Genomic DNA, 17,426 nt, shown 5'->3' with positions numbered 1-17,426 from the left:
TGACGTTCTAATAATCTTTAGCAGTGCATGCATATGTATGGTTAGTACTATATCATCATCCTCCGAACAGAGAAATATTGTTTCATGCAAAAGCTTCGTGCGTCCTCGGAATGGCATTTTCTCACGAGCACCGGATCGTTTCAATTAAATTCGCATTAAAATCCATTTCCCCCTGATTCATTATCTACACATGCTTTAATTTCACTCGAGCACGGTATGCGCGAGATAATTTACCGCTCGGCCTTTTAACCTCCCAGCCTTTGAGCGCTTTAGAGTGTGTCTCTAACGTTACACGGTATCCGCGCCGATCCGGTTTTCGATATCCCGAAATTATCGAGACCCGTTATGTCATCCTGCTTTCCCTTTACCCGGGGGTTTTTCTCGCGACCGATCCACGCCTGTTTCTCACGACACGAAGGGGTTACTCCAGGTTGAAGGCGTGAAGTATGGTCCTTAAAAGTTTATATTTCAGCAAAACTATACGCCATGAAAAGCTTTTGCTTGCTATACACGTATATACATCGTTAGTATAATATCCATCTTTCATTTTATGAATCCAATTCTTGTATATCTTTTCAACAAATGTTATTAATTAAAACGAACGGTGATAAGTGGACTGCGGATCTTCGTGCAAGTTCATATTTTTATTAATAGAATTAATGAAATGGAAGTTTCGTAGAGTCTCAACCCCTAGATATAATAATTCTTTAAGTATTTCTTATATTTTTGCATACTAAGAGGATTCTGAAGCTTTTTGAAGAAAAATGATAAAATAAAATCACACGGAGTCGGATTCGAAGAGGTCAAGAGGGACCGTCGAATTTCTTCATCGCGGGCACGATCTCTCGTTTGTCTCGAACCCGATCCGGTCCCGGTCCTCGCGATTCGGCTCGAAAGCACTGAATGAAGCTTGTCGTCGGCGCAAGAAATAAATAAAGAAACGGATCGCGGCGAACAGGGGCCGTTGCGCCTTCGTCTGGCTACTGGTACCGGTTACGACGCGGTCACACGTACTTCCAAGTAAGAGCCGTGGACGAAGTTGCATGCGAATGAACCTCCGCTGACCAAAACGGGCATTCAAGACGGCTGGCTGGCCCGATGGGTCCCCCTTTTCTTCGGGATCTCTCGTCTCGGAATACCGTACGGTTCCTTCTTGCCAGTCGCTTCCGAGGAAGCCGCTTTCTTTGGACCTCTCTTCAACGACTTCACACGATGTCCTCTCCTCTGCGCCGTAGCCTCTGCAGCTCGCGGGATACGCTTCTGGCTAAGCCTGGATTCGAGGAAAATCACGGGGCAGCGTTATGGCTAACGGGTTCGCCAGTCCTCGCCGAGCCTCTCTCTGGAATCGATTCCTCCCGCCATTTTTCGGTCACCGACGCTCACGGTGCTACCTGCTACTTCCTGTGGAAATACTTTGATATTTAGTGCCGTTCTACATGATTGTGCTCAGTGTAAATTAACGAATCAACCTGTAACCACTTGATCAGAAGGTCACAAGTATTTTTATCTACTACTGTGATTCGATTTGTCTGTATGATTGTGTTGATATGTACACTGATGTGGATAGCGTTGATGAGTTTCAGTGAATGGCTAATAAAATGTTAGTGAATCACCTGGTGTGAATGGGTAGTGACACAATTGGCAAATCGGTGCTAAATTCCTCGTTTTAGGTCAAGTTGATCAGCGTTGCCGAGGGGTGCTAGGACTCAGGCCTCAGCATCGTACATTTGGTAACCCGTACCATGGGTTTACGTTGTGACAATCGCCATTAGTGAAGAGTTTTAGTAGATCAAAACAATTCTCAATTTTACGTGATACAAAATCAAGGAATTGTGACTCAATCCTCAACACTATAGAGCATCGAGGAAAGGTACTGTGTGCCCACGAGAAGTTGGCTAGCGAAAGGAATGTGGGTCTGATTGGTGCCTAGATCTCCAGTCTTGTTTAGAGTTTGACGATGTGTAAAATAAAAATTCGTTGTATATTAGAAATATCATAAAATTGTACTTCGATAGATCATCAAACTTTCCTCCGAGGATCACAGCAACGAGAACAGGTTAAATTGACGACCGTTTCGCAAAAGTATAAAGCGAAAACAAGGTCAATGCTACGGTCTTAAACACGGTTACGTAAAGAGGAGTCGAGCAACGAGTCGTGAAAGAGGCTCGATCGGGCCTGGCCGAGCTCGATTTTCGATTCGGAGCTTACAGGGGGAGAACGTGATGGTTCTGGGGAACGGTGGAGAAGCACGGAGCTGGCGTCGAAGGTGGGAACCTTCGAAGAATCTCTAATAAACACCACTATTGTATGCTAATCCATAAATATGCCCTGACTACGGTGCAAGCTCGCGTACAAACCAGCTGCGCCGTACGTGCGTGCGTACGCGCGTTTTCTCTCGGCCAATCGGCTTCCCCATGCATACCAACAGCAGGTATCTCGTCGCTGTACATAATAATATGATCTTGACGACGACGTTGTCTACGATACGACATTTTTACGCTGGATACATCCGTCTCCTCTTCCCTGTTCTCCGATGTACGATTCATCCATCTGCCAAAAACGTGGTTGACAACTCAACTGGGATCGCCAGACTAAATTGTCACCTTTTAATTAGCGTTTCTCGACTCCATTCTCTGGCGTAGTGCTGCATACTGACAAAATATCACTCTCGTGTCGATAAAATTGATTCTAGCGTAGTCAAAATAGTTCTATCAGAAACTTTTTCGTAATATTCGAGTACTTAATTTTTATATTCCCAATCGTAGTCAAAATAGATGCATGCAGTCCAAAAAGTATCGGACAAGGTCTTAGCAATAACGCGAAACTTTGTGCCCAGGATTTAGCAAACCTGACAGGAAAGTAATTTTACTTTCCGCAGTATTAAAACATGCAATTCGAGGCGAAGCCTTTAGCTTCCAACGTCACGTTTTCCTTCCGTTAGTTCTGGTTTCGCATCAAGACTCTTTTTTAATAAATTTGTCGCTGGTAATATACAGAAATTTTGGTGTATTTTAACTCTAGAACAATGGAACATTTAGAACTATAAAAATAAATTCTGAAATCTTCAGACGCTTGTTCGAGACTACGAATAATAATAATTTTAGTTTTAATTCCAGGTTGTAGTCTGTTAAATTACTTTCTAATATTGAGCATTAAGTATTTTGATTCTAGTGTGATTCAATAATAAATATAGACGACGACCAGAGGCAATTCCAACGATATTAGTACAGCAAACAACGATTAGACAATTTGTAGGATCTCATCTTTCGCGTAAAGTAGTTCGATTTGTCCATTTCCCCTTATTGGCTGTCACAGCCTCGAATCTCCTTGACAGACTTTCCACCAAATCATGCATATTTATAACGTACACTTGACTGGTCTGAATTCTGCTTCCCACTGGTCACGGCACGCAATCTTACAGTACACGGTATGCGCTTAATAAAAATGCCCCGATATTGCGCAATTTGTAACAGCATTAAAACGTCAACGAGCACAGGTAAAAAATAGATAATAAACTCTTTGTCGCTAATTAACAAGAATTTCCCGGGCACGTAACGTTACAAGACAACGCTACGGCTAGCCACGGGTGATTGTTCGACGGTCGATCGGCCAATAAATTAACGGGAGGCAGTTTCACAAGGCACCGAAACTGCGAGCCCCGGTGTTTCCAGGCGTAATTTAAATTCCAGCCCGCGGACACGTACGATCCGATCGATTTGCATAATTTAATCAAGTGCGAACGCGGCTCGATGTTTGACTGACCCAGTGGTACACCTGTTTACATAAGTTTCAGCAACCGGGAACAATCCAGTTACGGCGGTATTAAGTTCTTCGTCGCAGTTTTTGCACCGCGGGGCAACGATAAGCGCGACTTGCTTGGCGCGGGGAGGTCGTACGAAAATAATTATTTTATTACGAAGTTCGACGTCGGACGGGCACCGTTTGCGGGAACTCGGGGAAACCGACGGGCCAGAAGTTTCTCCGGATGCGCGCGGAAAATTCAATCCGCCGCGAATTTAATAAGAAGCTTGAAATCGGATTTGTGTAACGGCGGACCAGGGAATTTTTTTTTTATCAATGAAATTAACCTGGTCGAAGTCTTTTACGGGACAGGCCCGATCGTTGCGGGGGCAAGAAACTTTCTTCTCGCTTTGATTCTTCGGAAAGGTGTTACAGGTTGAAATTTAGAGGAGATTTAGGTCGCTACGGACGCGGCTACGCCTACGAGATTTCGAGTAATCGATATTTAAGGGGAATAAGCCGATCATGGGAGGGCCCTTTCGTATTTACAATCACCGACGTGTTTGTCACCTACGCTCTTCCTTCTTAATTTCGCACGCGATGACTTCGAACAGTCCATTGAAGTATTTGTGTTGAATTTAGTCGGATAAGTTTAATACACGAAGCGCAATTTTAGTTTATATTAAATGCATCGATGATTTTGTCTTGTGAAATTGTCAGAAATGAATTATTTAAGTTGGGAAGAAATTGAATATTAATACCAAAAAATAATTATATTTTGCAGAAGTAATCGAGAATAGAACAAACAGAATTAAATCAATTTTATAGTGGCTTGTTTTCTCTGGAATATATTGAGAATGTACTATTTTGTAAAACACGATATAATCTGCTAATTTAAGAATAAAAATTTATTTAGAGATACGGTGAGATTTCGAATAAAAATTTCGAATGATGAATGAATGACGAAGAACTTTCAATCCGTTATTTGTACGATATTTTATGTTGAACAAATAAAAGCTTATAAACGTCGTAAAATTATTATAAGTGTAATAAATTACTTCAACTTTGAAGTGCATGTAATTGAAAAATAATCGCGTATATATTCTTTACAAATTCTCTAAAATTTAAGGTTTATATTCGTTCCTGTGAGTCACGGCGATGAACAGTTACGCGGGGACAAGAAATAGAGAAGTCGTTTCTGTTAATGACGCAAGAAATTCAGTTCTGTTCCTCCCTTTTGTTCTTTTCTTACGGTGAACGTTGGACGAATCGCTGCAGTTTCACATTAATAAGTTCCACGCTGGAAACTTCCACATTAGAGGTACGGCAGATCATTAGAGTTACAGAGAGGGGCGGATGCAAGGGACCCCATTAAGTGTCTCTAACCAGGACAGCGACTTACGTGCCGTCCAACGTTAAGCCGCATTTATACCAAACCGGTCGAACAGCAGCCTTTGAGTAATCCTCGAAAAAGTTCGCCAGAGTTTTGCATCGCGCCTTGTCTCAAGACACGAACTCAGACTCCATCCGTCTTTGCTCGTAATTGCTTGCGACTGCTGATGTATCTGGGTGTGACAACGCGTTCGAGAGAAATGGGATTTACAGGCGTGGCAAACTATTTTTTCCCCTACCTTTATACATACGTTCGTGGTTCCCAAACTTTTTGGAATGCAGCTCCCAAAATGTTGATTTACGAGGACATAGTTCCATCCCCTAAAATCGACATCAGTCACTTAAAACACAATTTACTCTAAATTTAATTTTTTAAGGAAACGTAAATTCAGAAGCTAGCTTACGAACGATTATAAAATTCGTATTTGTTACTCGCGAATAAAATTTGCTCGACTCAGCGTGCACTTGAGATACGATAAGATTCTCAGTCAGTTGATATTCCGGTCTGTTCAAAAACGAGTTCCGTTCGAGTATGAAATCCCAGTAACTCGCCACAATTACTACCTTCGGTTGCAACTGAAACCCGTGCGGACCCGCGGAACGATAAACAACGAGTCTCGCGCCTCGTTGCGGTGGTAATAATCTTATAAATACGATTGGCAACCTCGTGCAATTTCTCCAGGTGGCAACCCATAGATCGATGATTTTTCTCAAAACAGCGCTCGCGAGTTTCAACGAATTTTAGTGCCTAGGCGACGCAGAGCCGCGATCGCCGGGATTTACGATACGATAGCCAATCGCGTTCCTCTTCTTCGTAGAATTGCGCCATCGAGCGGCGCGGGATTTTGTTGCAAATGCAAGTTAAACCTTACGACCTGGGCGCAGCACACGACCAGCATTCGTTCCTGTCGTCGAGGCTCTTTGCACCTTCAGGAAATCACGATGTGGAGCGGTTGCGAAAAACGACGGCCGCGTCGGCGTAATGGCCGACCGACGTCTATTGCGGCCGCGGCCGCGGCAACAACTGCACCAACAACAACGAGAGCCAGGCGAAAGGAAATCCAAAGGAAAGGGTAGCCGGTTCGCGCGCGCGCCAGCCTATTTACTTCGTGGCGCACAAAGAGCCGCACATAATGCGCGATTTATGTGCCACGTGTTTCTATGCTTCCACGTCCATTGTGCGTTCGTACTTTATCGACCGTTCGTTTCGAGTTCGAGTTCGGGTTCGGTTGCCAGGCGAACGAACGGGGAACGACGATCGCTGGGACGAGATACACGCGATGGGATCGATTCCGGATCGATCGGTCCCCGGGTCTTGTACGATCGCGCCTTAGTTAGGGCCACTCTATACTAAAAGTATAGATACAACTTTTCTTATTTGCAAAAAATTACATTAGATGCATAGAGTCAGACCTAGATTCATATTTAACGCGTTGGTCGCCATTTTGGTGCACGAGGACCGAACTTTCCATTTAGGCGGCGTTGCATAGCTAAATGAAGCTAAATATTGTTTATGTAACTTGTAATATTACTCGGTAATAGTTCAAAGTATAAGAAACGATTGAAATTTACATAACAAACTAATTACAGAGTTGTCAAATAATAATTTTAAAGTAGAGTTACGACAATGCGTATTAAAATGGTTGAGAAACCCTGATGTAGAACGCGTAAAAATTACCGCATTTTATTATAACTTTGAATTTACGGGATAGGCAGAGATTGTAAAAGGGCAAATCCTCGCACGATGTCACAATGGAGAGTCCAAACGTCGGACAGTGACTTATTTCAGCGTTTGCATAAGGCAATCAACAATTTCTTGAAGTATCAAATCGATTATGGTACCGGGAAGTCTGCAGGACTTTCGCAAAAGCTTATGGCCTGCACAGAGCGTCGCTTTGTGTGTGCTGTCCGAAATACCATTAAGCGTGGAACCGACATCAAGGCTAAATTGAGATTGGAGGGCCCATCAAGGAGGATCAGGAGTTCCTTAAATTCAAGTCAACATCTCAAAAAAGCCGTAATGAAGCGGGTGTCGGGTCTTAATGTCCACCATAAGGCACGTCGATTGAGACTTGGACAGGAAACGCTAAACAAAGAACACGATGCTTTAATAATTGAGTTATTTGAAGCCATTTTCAACAACAGTTTAGATTTATGTTTCCCAATGTGAGGTGTTTGCCCCACAATTATGTCACATACGTCACTTTATGTGATAATTTATTTTTCTTCCACATAAATTGAACAACAAGTATTGTACGTTCCATTTAAATCGTGTTTCCCAATCATTTCTTCGATGAATGATTTTTGTATAGATAGACCTACGCTTAGTCTTGTCCTATCATTTAAAAATATTTATTTATTCAACATTCATTGACAATATTGAAATTCTTCGATTTTATGTACGAGACGTTTGCTAACGAATCCAAAACAATATCTGGAATATTTAAAGAATTGTGAAACTCTATAACAGGACGTCGGCAGTCTTATATTTGGGCCGAAGGTGGTTATTTCGAGCACTTCCTGTGGAGATAAACAACTGTACATTACCAGCTCTTTCCGAACTGACGGTAACATATGTGTTCATTATATTCTATAGTCGATAATTTTACGATGTACAATATATATTATTGCATCTGTATTACGCATACATATATATTTATATAACTACGCAATGATCTTCCCACACGTATCATCCTACACGTATAATTTGTTCGAAGATGTTTATATTAAAATTATTAGTTGACAAATCCAACCAAAAACATTTAAATTCCTCCGGAAGGTCCAGAACAGATATAATTATTTTAGGCCCAGAAAACAAGTACGATCGCAAATATAACGTTAAACCCAGAAAATCTATTTTAAAAGTCCGAGTTTGAGGTGCATGCGAGTGCAGTTAACTTTCTAATCCTCGATAAGTAATTTTTATTCGAAGTTCTTGAAACTTACGAAATTCCTCTAGCCATACCGATGTTTATACATGCAGCCTTCGCTCTCAATGAACGTTCATTTACAGAAGTGGAGGAGTTTCTCTATCAATGGTGTTCGTACAGCGAATGCAGATATTATGCAGATGATTGTCAAATACGTGTCGTAACGGATGTCTGTTTGTAATGTGTTTTGGGTGCTTGTAATACTACCGTTTACATTCGGCATTGTAAGTTGCTCAGCCGGTTTGAACGGGCCCATGTTGCAACACGTTCAATGGCTCAGCCATGAGATGCGTAATGTCTTTGTTGCAGAAGAGATACGCGTTCTATCTCGTTGAACAGGGTTAGATAGTCGTGAATGGATATTTAATCGGGCGCGTTTAAATAGATTCTGTAGTATTGTTTACGGTGGGTGGATATTTGATATTTCATTAATGTCGGGTTAGATCTATTCAATTATGGTAATGGGAAATTGTTGCAGCTTTGGTTTCCGTATTGTTAGATACGATGTATCCCATTATCGATGCAGGCTCTGCTCAGCGAAAGCTTAACAAACAGCGATGACATAATATTGAATTAACAACTGGAAAACCACTACCAGGATTTACATATTTGAACATAGTTTAGAAATCACCGACGACAGAAAAAATCCATTAGAGAAAATGCGTTTTATACGTCGTGCAATTGTATGACGCAAACAGTTTGAACAAAAATTATTTCCACTCGACTTTAGATGTCTCAAATTTTTTCGTCTCGTTTTGTCTATCTCAAGTTTTATTTTAGTTACACCAAAGGTACGTTACATCTTATTGAAAGATTTTTTAAATTAACTAGATGTTGTCTATCGATCGAATAAACTTTATTGGTTGGTAGACTAATATCCAATCTTCTGTCTGACGTCCGCTTGACAGTTTTATTATTAAGAACTAACATCAAAAGTAAGTGGAAGATCGTTCATACTAGAAGCTGCCACATCACTCGTAAGTAGTGATGGGCGTTCGAATCTGGGTCTTCCGAGAGATACGAAACTCTCGAGACCGTGAAGATTCGAATCACTTGGAATATTATTCGAGGCCAGGCTTGATTGATCTTGAAAGTCCTGCTCGCTCTGGAATTCTTTATGAGTTTTGAAGTACCACGTCTAGAACATTTTACAAAACAGAATGCATTTATAAATTCACAAAGCTTTTCATTGATTTTTGTATTCAAAAATGCATTGGAAACGTTTCGATAGCTGTTTACCTTCCAACGGATTGTTACATTTATATTAAATAGCGCATACATCGTTTATTAATATTGTACAAACGAATAATTAAATTCTTCAATTTTTAACAAATATATTCATACCGTACAGTTTATACATTTTTTACTAGCAAGCAATTAACTTCAATTTTTGAAAATGTGCATTTATGTGCTATTTAATATAAATGTAGCAATTTGTTAAAACTTAAGCAGGTATTAAAATGTTTTAAATGCATGTTTCAGAGTAGCTAATGAAAATTTAATGTGTTCGTAGATGTATTTATTTATTTTACAAAATGTTCAAACCATGTTAAAAGTTTTGAAACTCACGAGGAATTCAAGATAGACCAAAACTTTCTAATCCAGATTGGAATTATATTATTTTCACGTATCTTCAAAATGCAAAAAAAATTTACAAAAAAATGTCAATTTATATTAAAATTTGGAGCTACCTATGGTGAACCTTACGTCATTTTTCTAGTGAATAACAGTCGTTTCAGTTATCCGGGGATCGAGTATTATAACTTTCGATTCAAATTTTTTTTAAATAGAGTGGACATTTAGGAAATTTCTTAATGTTAGATATTTGATAGACGATACCTCTAGCCCTTAGTGAGTAAAAGATGCGGATGTCAGTGTTGGAATTTTAAACTAGAAAGCGCATCGTAAAGAGTAGAATGTTTTGCAGATTCCGCGAAGGGACGAATAACAGATAGCTGTGTATAGTAATAGAGAATAGTCTATCGAACACCAAACGTTGCTTCAGTTTTTAGAGCGTTCGCTGGACGATGTCGCGCCGATAAATAGCAAGAACAAGTCAGCGTTTCGCTGCCCTTGAACGTCGCTGGGACGCGATTCGCAGCGCCGATTCCGACAAAAGCCAACCTCGTAAAGTCAATCCGTGAACGCACAGGTGAAACCGTAAGGTAAGGCAACAACGACGACGACGACGTCGCGGCGTCTTTTCTGCCGCGAACTCCGGTGGCACAGCCTCTCTCTTGAAACGCTTAAACGCAGAAACGGCCGCCCGCGGCGTACGGTCCTTTGTCATGGAGCACCGACGACCATTGCAATGAGACATAAATTGCAATTAGCACCACCGTATCTGCAACGCGCACACGCCTATTCGCCGTGTTCTCGTCTTGCACGTTCGTCACTCGCTACCACGCTGAACGTCTTCCGGAACGACACGCTTTCAATCCGCGGACCCGTGACATCCGACGTTACAACGATACGCGTGATTTTGTTCGTACAGTTGGCAATTGGTAAACAAAATTCTAAAATTGTTCCTTTAGATCGAAGGTTTCAGTATTCAGTACTGTCGATAGTGATGGAAAGATTGATGTTAAGATTGGATATTCTAGCAGTAGTTCCCGCGTTCGCCAGCAGAGGACTACGCTCTCTCACAAGTACCCAACTTCTTTATTGCAACTAGATACAGAAGGTAAAGTTCGAAGTTTTTATAAAATCAAATCTCCAAGGGCCATTTGACATTAAAACTAAATAATGCAAGAAATTTGCATTCAAAATAAACAAGATGATGATTACACACGTACATATAAGTGGTTCTAAATTAACAATGAAGCTATTTAAAATTTGTCTAAGTTCGAGCTTTATAATAATCAGTTGGCTATTAGAAAGTTGCTTACAACAATCTATGACACTGCTACAGCAATTTGTATTAAAGAAATGGCTTGTCAAGGCAATAAAATATACCGTGATTGTAATCCTTAATGAGTAGTAGGTACGTTCTGAAATCCATTACAATAAGAATCAACGCACGTATGCCAATTGACGTTCTTCGAATAAGGTTTGATTAGATTCAACTTCGTTTTATATGTCTGTGACGCGGGAGTGCTATAAAATAAAGTTATTAATTGAGAAAATATGCAGATAATCGAACAAGCGTTAGAATGGAGTGTCGTTCGAATCATCATGAGCGCCACTGAACATTCTTGCCTAATGTATTATAGAATGTTTTCGTGTCCAAAGCGTGAGATTGCCAGGTAGCTTAACGTGTCTACCTATCACGTACCGGATAAAATGCACGCTTGTCGTTTCCTTATCTTCTTCCACGCTTTTCTAGAACAAACATTTTCCATCATGCTCAACCACAAGTTATCTGACACACGCTCGCCATCGCCATTATCTGCCGCTGCATTCTATCGCTCTCGTAGGAAGAAAAAGAATGAGACAATCTGATATCTGAACCCGGGATTTGAACCTATATCTTTTGTTTCCCAAGCAACTGCTCTGTTAGATTACCTATCGAAATCATTGATACACTTTTGTCTTTTGTTTTCGTACAGGAAAGGCCAATTTTCACTGCAGATAGATAATTAACCATTCGTTGCTACATGTTGCCGATGATTATCATGTGCATTTTTCCTAAATAAATACAACGTTCCCTCGTTAATGTTCGCTAGTTCGAACGTTATCGAGGGAGGTGTACTATTCCGAGGAATTATCGTTCATAATTCAAAGTACATATGCAGCTTTTCTACAAATTGCATGATTTTCGTACGGTGGCTCAACTTAAAAATAATGAAGATTCATTAACCCCTTGCTGTACAATTACAATTCTGACTCGTTACAAGTTTTTGATGTCAAGTTTCACAATCACGTGGCTACTCACTATCCATCAAGTTTTACATATTAAAATCGACACATTTTTACATTCGCGAGGTATTTGTAAATCTATTCCTTTTCAAGGCCATTCCTTGTACGAACAAATTTAAAAATTATTTGAAATTAAATCGTATGTTAAGGGGTTAATAACGTCACGCTGTTTGATACATTTAAAACCGAAATTTTTAAGGTTTCTGCACGGCTCTGTTCCCTTTGCTGACAATAAAACGTGAGCATCGGTTTGCAAACAAGCAGAATAATTCGATCTGACCGAACATAGAACACCGGGTGATCCCAGAACAGAACGATACATGTTAATGGTCTCGAGTTCTACGGATCGAGTAGGGTGCCATCGCGGAATCTTCGCGGGACAGGAACGAGGAACGAAGAGACAGAACAGGGAGAGGGAAGCATCGCATTACGGAAAGACAATGAAAAGAAAATGCCGCGGAGTTCTTGTTAAGCCGAGCTATTATCGTTAATTAAATAGCGCCTTCGCTATCTCGGCTCACGTCCCGTCGCCGTGCCCGTGGCATTAAGCCCGTATGACACCGTAAAGACTTTAAGTCACTGCTCGTTATCGGAGGAATGACGGACGCGTCCGTGCACCTAGGAAAGGACAGGGCCGCGATCTCCATTCCGAAGTACGCTATCCACGATCAGCTAGACTGCTCACGGGAAGGAAATAAACGCTCGTGGTGTGGGTGAACAGAAACCGTGTCTTCTGGGTCTGCCCACGTGCACGTTTAAAAATTCGAAATGCCTTTTAGTACTTGCGGACATGGTCAAACGAAATATCCATAAATCTAACGTGTCAGAGATACGGATACGTTCGCTACGTTCTCGTCAGAGCATTAGACGGTGCTCGATTGAGACATTCGGTGTTCAACGGATAACACGACGTCAAATTCAACACCGAATCCCTCGAAACTACTGCTCGCGAGCATTTAGTAAAAATTATTGTGAGATAAATACAGCTAATAACATGCAATACGTAGAGGAGTAAAATTGATCGATAACGAACTGAATTAGTAACAATGTTCAATTCAGACATGTGATGTAAATTCTTTAGAACTGACGTACAACGTATCAAATTAGTTTCTAAAATGCGTGCATTTAATATCACCCAGCATATGGTATGTAAAGTGGTAACGTTTGTTAGTGATGAATTGACTTATTGTTAGTAGCTAAACACGTGTACTATAATTTATTGTATGAGCAACAAGTAGCAGAATATTTCTGCGGATCTCGATAGCGTAAGAATGTATTGAATCGCGACAATTTCACAATACATTGGGAAAAGGTAAGTCTAAAAATACTACGCGTGCATGAATATTTAATTGGAGTATCTAATTAGTAAGTGCTCAGACAATTCTAATCGATTCCAACAATGTTATTAACGGAAACAGCTTCTCTTTGTCTTGGCCAACGTCCATTCAACGCCTCCTACCAACGATGTTCATCATACTTTACAATTATCTGTTTTTTCCATTCCAATACTTGCACTTTTGTGTACAATATAACATTTAAACATATGCAACTCTACTTATGGATAGTAAAGTAGGTTGAAATAACGTTGTAATCACAAGTATTGTAACAGCGAGCCATTTAAACGCTTCGTACTGTTTGTAAGCAAAATCATTTTGTACCTGTTTAATACGTCAACTGTCAGAGCAAAATCATAAAATTGTTTACCAGACCAAAAGGTATTCGTACGAAAAGAAATTCAAGATACGATTTAAGAACACCTTAAAGTCTAGACTGAGATGGCTATTGAATTGATGCATGCGTTTAACATTGAAACACGAAACCTACGGAGACTAATAAGCCTTAATGATGACTTTGAAAAAGTATTAATGCATGGCTAGGATGGCCATTAGAATTATTTGATTTATAGTTGGATAAAACGTTGATAGACTTTTGTGCACGGACGTTTACGACGAATATTTGTAATTCTGTGCGACATGCTCCGCGAGCTATTTGGATTTTAATGATGCTCATTTGTAAACGAAGACATCTTCCATAGAAATCGGTGGGTCTGCACGCATGCGCGCTCGATCGTGCTCGTCATTCTATCGATGACAAGTACTGACTTAAATGTCAATCACGGAGGCTCGCGACTGGACGTGCCTGTTTTTCTAAATCATCGTTGCAACATTGTTACAATATTAACATTCATTTACCTGCAGGTATAGTTTCTCGTAATTCGTAGGAGAGATCGATAAAATTCAAAAACATGGAATAAAAAGTAGTGTATGAAATGTAGAAATATTTCACAACGAAGAAATAAAATTTTACTGCTCGAATGTAAGCCACAAATTAATATTGATAAAACACTAACCTTTAGTTTTATTGATAATAATAATTTTTATTAATAAAATGAAAATAATTTTATTGATAAAAACCTAATACAAGTTGGTTAACTGACACAATTCTTTTGAATTTCATTTTATGGGAACGCTTGAAGACTTAAGCCTGCTCGCGCGACGATAAATAATTTAATTTAAATAGATTCTTAGAAACCTGTTTTGAACCTGAATCTGGTCGATCACACTTATATTGCAACATTCCATAAAAATGTTTGAAAACGAACCACGCAATTTGTCATGTACGCTGTGCTTAGAGGAGAAAAACAGGGTTCCATGATGATAAATTAATATTCATAAACATCGTTGCGTCTGAATATAATAATTCGTATTCCCGCGACGTGTCGTTTTCGAACACCCTCGTATCTGCGATCGTTGAAAGTGAAGGTTTCAAACAAGATAAAGTGGCTTCGAGAAAGGCGAACAATTTTCTCCTGGCGGCGTTGCCTTAAATCCTGCTGAATTTTATTCTCCTTATCGCCGTTCATTGCAGCACAATTCAGATCACTCGATTAGGGCCGGCGAACGTGTTCTTGATCCGCATGAACGCGATCGAACAACTCGCGCGAATTCAATGAGCCAAATCCTCGACGCTCGATCGGCAGGCTTTGCGATCGCACGGATCTCTCTTCCATCATTCTCGATCGATCGACGAATTCGGTAACCGCACAGAGTGTATACGAGCTGTGTTAATTTGCACCCGTAACGTTTCTACTTATAAAGTGTTTCAAAACGACGTTCTATATTATAGGAATGCGAATTATCCGTTGCGGTACAAATTAGATAACGTCAGTAGCTTTTAGATACTTTGATATTTCAAACTGCCAACAATATTTCTAATGCACTTCCTCCGTTAAAGTATACGGTGTTTCTAGAAACTGGGACAAGCTGTACTCGCGTTAGAAAAAGTTCAAATAAGCGAGTGAAATTTAGTATCAACTTGCGATATAAAATCCTCTATCCATATTTTCAAGTACCAACATTTCTTATAAGTACACGTTCATAAGTCACTGAAAATTAAGATACAATTTTTAGAAACAACTTTATTATCTCGCTTTCTTACATTTAGTAGTATTAAGTTACTACTTTATATATAAATTTTATAATGCTCCTATGAAATTAAAATAAATATACAAGAAGCAAAATTGTACGAGAAAGCAAATTTTCACTCTTTTATCTACTTCCTAGAAACATATGCATTTACATAACCATCCGCAGTCATGAAATATGAATTACGTTTCCTTTCTGATGTAATGAACGAATAAGCGTTAGTTTCATTTTATAATTTACATCGTAACAGTGTCAAAGCCGTAAAAGTTCTCGCGCCGCCGTGTGTCCCCCAGCAGAAAGTCCAGTGTGTTTCGAAAGGATCAACAATTGACTAGCGTGTTTCAGACGGAAACCGCACGTTCGTCGACGACGATCCTAGATTTCGTGGAACAAAACCTCGACGTGGTTCCCGGCTCGGTTTTATTTATCGCGGTGCATGGACCACGATCCCGAAGCTCGCGTTCGATCTATTTTCCCGGCAGTTCCGGCTGATCCGGGGACTACCAGAACTACTAGGAAACGGTGTGCGGCCCCCACGAGCACCCGGTGCGGTTTCTACCGGTTTAACTCGCTACGGCCCGAGCCTTCACCGCGAACTTTACGTTTATATGCGCCCGTACAAGACGTTAGCCCGATAGCGGGCCGGCCACACGTCACCGAATCGTGATCCTCGAGAGCCCGAAGACGATGTTGTGTCCCCCATCAAAGCTAGGAGCACTCTACGGGGCTCGTGAGCCGTGGCTGCTTCCTGCACGGACGACCGTAAAATATGAAATACCAATTCCGCTCGTATCGGTGGCGGCCCTTCTTCCCTTTTTGCCGTACCAGGGTTTAGCCGGGCGACGTACGACGATATGACGAGGCACCGGGGTACGGTTGCTCGAACGCGTCACGGTCCCGCGTCCCCAACGGAAAAAATCCAAATGTCCTGGACACGATGGAGATACTTTTCGACCTCCCGCGAGCCGACCACTACGCTACTCTCGCTGATAATCGGATTAGAGGAGATGCTCGAGATGCGGCCGCGCGTGACCCGCTATTCGTGATTCCCGTTGCTTTTTGCACTTCGGTTCTTTCGCTCTTCGAGGTGTCGCGGGACGGGGAAAGCGGCTGTGACGGTTTGAGAGACACGCGTGTACGTGTTTTATTTATTTGTTCACGGGATTAAGTACCCATTAATACAGAAAGATATACAGGTATAGAAGATAGTTACGTAACAAAGATAAACAGAAATACAAAATTGAATGATAGGAAGTACGAGACTGACTGTGAATAATTACAAGGAGATGCCGAGTAAGGAACATTTAAATGATAGAATTGAATGGTTAAGAGCATCGATCAAACCATGTATTCGCGTGTATGACCAAACGATTATAAGGGTTATAGAAGCCACAAGTGTTTGATAGTGTTCTATGTGAAATAATTCAGAACGACGAATCCTGGAAGGAACGTTAAATCTAGACTTTTTAATGATATTCGGACACGAGATCAGATCATTAAATACCCTGTTAACAAAGGGTAAGTCAAATTTAATTTGGTTAGAAGACAAGTATGATAACCACTGTTATAGCTTCTAGTCTTTTACCAAACGTATTACATACAAGACGATGGGATGAAAATGATGGTGAACATATAGCAACTGCAAAGAACACCGTACGACATCGTTGCACCTGTACGATCGAGGCATGCACCCGTTTACGACAACAAAAACTAAACCCAAAGGACGGAGTTTAATTTCCCTCGCAATTACAACCAGTTTAACGGACGCTGTATCGTTAAAGTCCCCCGGTATAATCGACGAACATAATTGATTATAATCTTTCCGCGCGACGAATCCGATTACCCGATCGTTTGAATCGCGTGGTTCCCGTTTTCGAACAATTTCTTCGTCCGCGTAACCGTGCTCGCATATCAAACGTTAACGGTACCGCTAATTAAAACCGGCTGAAACGAGCGGAATGAACGAGGCCGATTTCTGGCGCGTAGCGAACGAACGACGGCTCCAATTAAAGATCGAAATCGCCGGTATTTGTGTAAATAAGTAGACGCTGCCTTTCCAGATCGAAGATTAAGCATCCCC

The 17,426-nt window shown here is 40.8% G+C and overlaps 1 long non-coding RNA gene across 1 annotated transcript in view; it reads right to left on the bottom strand.

The window, feature by feature from the left end:
• Positions 1 to 683: 683 nt before the first annotated feature.
• The window catches only part of LOC143342685 (uncharacterized), a 118,238-nt gene continuing 101,495 nt past the window's right edge, over positions 684 to 17,426 (bottom strand). The window contains exon 3 of the long non-coding RNA XR_013079850.1: positions 684 to 1,401. This is a non-coding gene — a long non-coding RNA (uncharacterized LOC143342685). The remainder of the gene's footprint in view (positions 1,402 to 17,426) is intronic.

This window comes from Colletes latitarsis, chromosome 6 (assembly GCF_051014445.1).
Source record: "Colletes latitarsis isolate SP2378_abdomen chromosome 6, iyColLati1, whole genome shotgun sequence".
In the NCBI taxonomy this organism is placed as follows: domain Eukaryota; kingdom Metazoa; phylum Arthropoda; class Insecta; order Hymenoptera; family Colletidae; genus Colletes; species Colletes latitarsis.
The sequence above is the reverse complement of the archived record's forward strand: the minus strand, read 5'-3'. Positions and strand labels throughout refer to the sequence as shown.